Raw genomic sequence first — 7,803 nt, 5'->3', positions numbered from 1 at the left:
GGAAAAACCGTAATACACAGATACAATTAATACTTATAATTTTCACACCCTGCTTTTTATTTTATTTATTTATTTTTTTTTAGGATCGATTATTTAAAGCATTCTTAATGTACTGGTACATGGAAAGTTTACACATTCTAAAATAAAATTTTGAATTTATTTTTTAAGACTTAAAAGTATGCTTCTTTTAGTGTTTTCGTAAAAACTATATTTTATCCTAATCTTAAAGATAATAATTATTGATAACATATTCAATGAATCTCACATTCAATACGCAAAAGATAAAAAAAGTTAAGCACATTCAAATCTCAGATATCAATCTTCGATATCTAGGCACCCTATGAATTTTTTTGTTGCTGTTGTCTTTCTACACTTGTTCACCCTCCTACCACAAAATGAGTGTGTGCTTAGTGGAGCGCTTGGATTTAAGGGGCCAAACAAAAGAAAAATTAGGAAGAGAAGTCCTCCAAAATATATTTATGCAACGGATATGAAAAAAAAGTTACACCCATATATTCTGCATTTATTAATCGGTGAAAATTTTATATTGGTTAGATAATTACATAGATAGATTTTTAAAGACATACTCTATTACGAAAAAAAAAAACACTCCATAAATTTGTCGATCACTATATATATATATATATATATATATATATATATATATATATATATATATATATATATATATATATATATAACTCGAGTTCCCTAAGATGTAATCGAAACCGAAGCCAAAACTTATGAAGAATTTTTGATAAAATTATTTATTACAAGAAACGGAAAGTCATCTATAAATATAAAAGCGAAAATGTTTGTGTGTGTGTATGTGTGTGTACGTTTTCGTGTATGTCCAAGAAACGCTTTTTTCCGAGAACCGATCGTTCGCCTCACAACTTCTTAAAACTTTTTATGTCACGCCTAAATGATAATACCTACGAGTTAACAATCGAGGTCGCCTGTCTATTTCATTTGCTCGACTTTCAAAAGATAAATATTCAGGATTTTTCGATCGCCGCATGTGCATTAAGCTTTTTCGTATAAAAAAGAAGCAAATAGACTCGTGGTAAATAACACATTGTCCCGCACTCGAAGTTGACGTCATTAACTCGTCAAAAACGGGCACCTGCCAAGTCGCACGTTTTTTTTCACACTTTATTATTTTCCAACTGCGCGTCAAGGCTTCGTTTTTTTTAAAACAACCAACGATTTTTGTTTTAATTTACTCCCAAACACACACACCTACAAACATGCGGACAACGTATGGTACCCCCCGCTAGTCTATATATATATAAAAGCGAAAATGTTTGTGTATATGTGTGTGTGTTTGTATATCTCGCAAAACTTTCGACAGAGGCGATGGATTTTCACGAGATTGGTATAATTTTTAATCCCGAAATCTTGGACCACAATTATCGAAAATTGGCCAAAAACATTAATTCCTTGACCCTAAACTTTCTACAAGGAGGGTGCCGAAAAAATCGTTCCTTCATTTTCTCTCCTCCTGCTACTACGGCAATGACGTCATGTTTGACCTAAAAAAACATTGACGTTAGTTTAAACTACCTGCAAGTGTTTTTAAAGGTTTAATTTTATCCGCTCTCAATTATGTTTCTTTGGCGTAGGGGCAATGTGTTAGGCATTTTTTCCATCTTAGCCTTGATGCTTCGGGTTCGAGCCTAGCTTCCTACCTAAACTTTTTTTTCCTCTTTTACACTATTTTTCCTTTTTGTTTTGTTTTGGGTTTTCCAATTTTCTTAACATCGTGTTTTTTTATAATATTAAAACAGGGTCCCCCTCCTGCATACATACCTTCAAACTCCCGGGCAACGCCGGGTACCCCCGCTAGTCTATTATATAAATCTCACCTGTCTGTTAGTGTGTGTGTATGTATGTATGTATGTATGTATGTATGTATGTATGCCTAAAACTTTCGAGAGAGGCGATGAATTTTAACGAGATCCATATCGTTTTGAAGCTCGATGCTTCGGACGACAAATATCGAAAAAATGGCCAAAAACATTAATTCCTTCACCCTCAACAACACTTTTCTACAGGGTGGGATCGCTTATTTCGCCGATATTTTCGAAAGTCATCTCCTCTTTCTCTGTTGTCTAGCCTTAATTTAAACCTACAGCACTTCCGTTTTGGTGATTGGCGCAACAGCAAATGTGTCACGTTTTTTTTCATGTTCTTTTTCCCCTTCGCGGTACGGGTTCGAGTCTGCATGCCTACTACCAATTTATTTTCCTTTTTTGTTTTTGCTTAACCAACACCTTTACACACACTTCCACTGTCTTTTCGGCCTTCGCGTCATGGGTTCGAGCCTGCCTACCTACTACAACTTCTTTTTTGTTGTTCAACACACACCTCCAAAGAACCAGGCAACGCTGGGTACCCAGGACACTAGCTCGGAAGAACAAAATGTAAGCGAGACACACAAAATAACACGCGCTATCGTATTAATATATAGATTAACGAAGAAATTTCTCATCAGAAACTAGAATGTACTTTTTATTCATTTCTAAATACGCGAAACGATGTTTTGGCCTATTTTTTTGTTTTCAATGCGTTCACTTTGAATACATTTTAAAATTCTTCTTTAAATCTCGATAACGTTTCAAAGCAAAATTTGTTTGCATAATTCAGGGGATTATTGTTTTACACGAAACAAGATTTAGATAAACAATTTAAATCTCTAATCATGTCCAATTCAAAATTTTATAGGATTTATGACATTTTTGTTATTTGTAACAATTTTACCCTCGGATTCATCTATATGATATTCTGTTTGTTCTTTCCTTAGTTAGTCCGTACGTTACACTTTAAAAAATCAAGTACAATTTTTGAAATCATAAACTGATTTAAAAGAAAAGACAACTTAGCAAAATTTTGTCAATCTGACAACCCTGGACAATAATATGAGTTGGTTTGTTGGATGTTTTTGTTTTACGGCATATCAACCTTTTTCAGGTTATTTAATGCCGAATCCAGTGATTTTGAAAACATTTTAAAATAGAATATATGGAGAGTAGATAATGCAGTGGATGTGTTATCGGCAGCTCCAGTAACTCTCGCTTCTCCCTTTTTGTCCCTCAGTCCTCATTTCTAATGAGTTGTGTTTCTGACAAAGGGTGAAGAAAAAGCTGCTTTCCAGGTCGGTAGTACTTTGTGAATAGTAGTCTGAGATGTCGGAAATTTTCTGTCTCTATGTCTATCCTTGCGGACATGTCACTAGTAAGGGTGCTGGAGGTAAACGTTTTCATCTGGGATGACGTTAATCGCCTGATAGTCAGGGACCCGAACCTTGGAATAACCACTAAGAAGGGTGTCCTAATCAGCAGGTGCAAAGTACTGGGGCTGCTGTATTGCCATTTGGTGAATGGATTCTGGACCATGCAGTATTCTCTGGTGAGGCCTCTCGATGCCATACTAGTGGGTAATTGTTACGGCTTTACCATATCATATGCTACAAAAAAATCCTATCTTTCCTCTCTTACTTTCCCTCTCTACTCTGCTCTAACCAGGTATACTGACCTGTTCCACAAACCCCAAAATCCTCAACATGAAATATCTCAAAAAAGAAAACACGAATAAACCTAGAACCCCATCCTCCTACGTAGACCCCTACTACCACGTCTCCTTCTCCAACATCAGGGGTCTACATTCTAACGTTCCAGAGGTTGAAACCCAATTACAGGAGACGAAACATGATATATTCTTCCTAAGCAAAACTGGAATAGGGCCGACCACCTCCCTAGATGAGTTCATAATTAAAGGATACTCTAACCTAACATCTAAATCTGATCCCCAAGATCGCCACGGTCATGGAATATGTGCCTACATTAAAGATGGCTCCCCATGTGGCAGGGATATCTCCAGAGAAGACCCTAATCTACCTTATATGTGCTTCCGGGTTGCACTTGCTTACACCACCGCATTTATATTTGCCCTCTATCGCCCCCACAACAGTGGAGTTACTGTCTTTAAGAGTCTATGAGAAAAAATTGACCACATCCTGTCTGCTCATCCCTCAGCTAATATTCACATTTGCGGTGACTTCAATGTCCATAATGTGGAATGGCTGACCCACTCAAATAGAAGACTGATGATGAAGGGACGTTCTGTCATGATTTTGCCATTGCCTATGACCTCACTCAGATTGTCTGCGAGCCCACCCATGTGCCCGATAGTACCGGTCAGTTCGCAAGCCTCCTAGACCTTTTCTATCCACTTTCCCTGAGCTATGCTCGTGTTCCGTTCTATCTCCTCTGGGATCCTCCGACCACTGCGTCGTATCAGTTAAGATTAAAAATAAATATAATAAATCTACAGACGTACCTCTCCACCGTACTGTATAGCGATACTCTATGGCGGACTGGGATAGCTTCCGTACATTCATATCTGATCTCCCTCTCCATTCCATGTTTAAAAGGGATGTGTCCTGTATAGTATCAGACCTGACCGAATGGTTACTTGTAGGCATAGACCAATTCATACCATCCAAAAAATTCCAACAAAAACCTAACAGCCAGCCATGGTTCTCCCCCGAATATGCTGCTACCATCGCGCACAGAAATCACTTTTTCCATAGCTACCAACGTAATAGATGCACTGAAACTAAAGCTGATTTCAAAACCGCCAGCAACCACTGTAAAAGAGTAATAAAATATGCAAGAGAACTATATGCGCAATCCGTTGTCCAAAGTAGCTGAGCAGCGGCTTGGTTCCCACCAGTTCTGGCAAATAGCAAATAGGATCCTGAACAGAAACGTGCGTTCTATCCTAACCATTATCAATGGACCAGAGGTCATCTCGACAGCATCCGACAAGGCCAAACTATTTGCCAAAAACATTGCGGCAAATTCTACCCTGTGTGACGAAGGCTATCAACTCCTCATATTCCCTCCTATAACAGACAACAGACGCTATGCAACATACAAATATCTGTGCGTGAGGTCGCCAAGCTAATCAAGAACCTTGACTCCAGTAAAGCAACTGGTCCCGACGGTATTCCAATTATAGTGTTAAAAAAATTACAACCAGCACTTGCTCCCATACTTTCCAAACTGTTTAAGCGTTGCCTTAAGGAGAAGTGCTTCCCAACACCCTGGAAAACCTCATCAGTATGCCCTGTATTTAAGAATTCAGGAGATAAGTCATCTCCCTCTCAGTACAGACCAATAAGTCTCCTGTGTGTCATGAGTAAGTTGCTGGAATCCACAATAAATAGAGAAGTAGTCAACACCTCAGCAGAAATAACCTTCTTAGCGACACGCAATATGGTTTCCGCTCTGCTAGATCTACAGCAGATGACTAACGGTCATATCTCATAGGATTAGCGAATCTCTCGACAAAGGCTTCCTTTCTAGGGCAATTGCTCTCGACATATCAAAGACCTTCGATAAGGTTTGGCATAAAGGCCTACTTCACAAGATTTCCAGCTACGGTATAACTGGAAATGTTTTCTCTATCATTAAATCATTTCTCTCAGATAGGCTCATAAGAGTAGTGGTTGACGGGCAGAAATCAAAGGCCCACAGTATTAATGCTGGAGTCCCTCAGAGGTCCATACTGGGCCCAACTCTCTTCCTGATCTACATCAATGATCTCCCAAAATCCATACTAAAATATTTCCTTGACATCTATGCTGATGACACCACCATCTATGGCAACACACCAAAGGCTGTAAATGATGATGTTCTCTCTGATTCACTATCCTCTGATCTTGAGCGCGTGGTACAGTGGGGAAAGAAGTGGCTGGTTACCTTTAATGCATCTAAGACCAAGCTCCTATCTCTACATCATAAACGCTCTGATCCCCATCTGGCATCAATTGAAATAGATGGCTCTCGTCTAAGGGAGGTCCCAGGTTTTGATAAGCTCCTGGGTTTGACCTTTACACCTGATCTTAAATGGAACACATACATCAAGTCTGTGGCCAAGGTCGCTGGGAAAATGGTGGGATCCTTCTACCGCTCCAGAAGATATCTCACTACTGATGCAATTCTCTATCTATATAAGAGCCAAGTACGTCCAAAGATGGAGTACTGCTGCCATATCTGGGCGGGGGCTGCTACAAACAGCCTATCCTGCCTTGACAGAGTACAAAATAGACTCCGTGGTTTGGTGGGGAATGCCCTTTTCTCTACCCTGCAACCTCTTTCCCACAGAAGAGACGTAGCGAGCCTGTCTGTTCTATCGTTATTTTCATGGCAGGTGCTCGTCTGAGATCCATTCTCCCCTCGCCAATCTTTTTCAAAAAACACGCAACTAGCTAAAACCACCGTCAATAATTTTTCCCACTCCCTATCTGTGCCTAAACCAAAACGTAGATACCATGAACAAAGCTTCTTTCTTAGAAGTGCACGCCTGTGGAACTCTGTTCCGCTTGCCTGTTTCCCTCCCGACTTCAGCCTGGATGTCTTCAAGTCCAACACAAACAAATTCCTGATGAACCGCCCCCCTAAGTAATGACACCTTACCAATTCTCCAATACTATTGCTACACTATCCCTTTGATTACTGTACACACAATAACCCTTATCCCTGAGTGGCCATTGGGCCTTGATAAGTGGTGAACTCCAAGTAAAAAAAAATTGTTTTTTGAAAGTCGGTTTCTATTTAACTCATAGTTGGGACCCTAGCAGGTACTACCATTCCGGGTCAGAGTGGACGCGGGAGCAATGGCAATTAAAGGGTGGCTCCACACTCGCTCCAGCCTGCAAGCTGGGGCCTCACCATAGGATATAGTTTAAGGTCATATCCAGGATTCAATAATATGAGAGGTATGTAGTTTTGTTTTTGAGCATTATAATAACAATAAAAATATCAATTCTGATTTCGTTTATCAACGTCTCTCTGGAAAGAGATGGGGTTCATTTCCAGAGGAGTTCCCTAAATCCCGGCTTCAAACCAGGAGCTTAAAAAATCAATAGTTTTTCTAAGGATGTTGGTAGTACCTACACTAGCAGAGGTCTGAAGGCCGCCTAAAACATCGGGGATTTGTAGTTTCTTCAATTGTCCTTCCAGACGACTTGATACTACTCCTAGCGTACCAACTACAACAGGCATTATTTATGTTTTAACCCCGTGTATACGCCTTATCTCCAAGGAACATGGAGCACAATTTCTCTACTTCTCGTTTACCTTCTCTCTCACATTCCTGTCCCAGGGTATTGAAAAGTCTACAATCTGCCAGTTTTATGTTCCAATTCCTTGGTCGTTCTTACACTTTTGTCCCACCATACCTCTACCTTGCCATCCTCACTTGTTCTCACTTCATCAGGCACATCCTCAAACCATTTTCCAGCACACTTCACCCCAACCTTCTTACAAACCCACTATATCCGGAGCCCCATACGATCGTGTCTTTTGCGGTAATCTCTCTAGGCCAGTCCACTACACTCAGCTACAAGGTGCGCAATTGACTCTGAGGTCTTACCACAAATCCGGCATTCTGCAGCAACTTCCTCTCCACATTTTTTAACAATAGTGTTCCTAATGTCTGCTCTTGTGCTGCACAAACAAAAGCTTCAGTACTCTTAGCCAAATACCCAGCTCTAAACCATTGCCATGATTTTTCATCAGCCACTTCTGCTATATCCTAGAAGAACGTTCCATGCATTTTCTTCCTAGCCAGTTCCTCTGCCCTTTATCTATCCATACGTTTCACATAATCAGCCTTAGTCTCACATACCTCAACTTCATTGGCCACAACCTTAAGCATCAACTCCTCACTTCTAACCACACGCTTCTTCAACGACATCTCCTCGGTTCTCACACAATCTTTTACACTTTTCAA

Source organism: Euprymna scolopes, chromosome 29 (assembly GCF_053919585.1).
Source record: "Euprymna scolopes isolate OS-2025 chromosome 29, ASM5391958v1, whole genome shotgun sequence".
NCBI lineage: Eukaryota > Metazoa > Mollusca > Cephalopoda > Sepiida > Sepiolidae > Euprymna > Euprymna scolopes.
The sequence above is the reverse complement of the archived record's forward strand: the minus strand, read 5'-3'. Positions refer to the sequence as shown.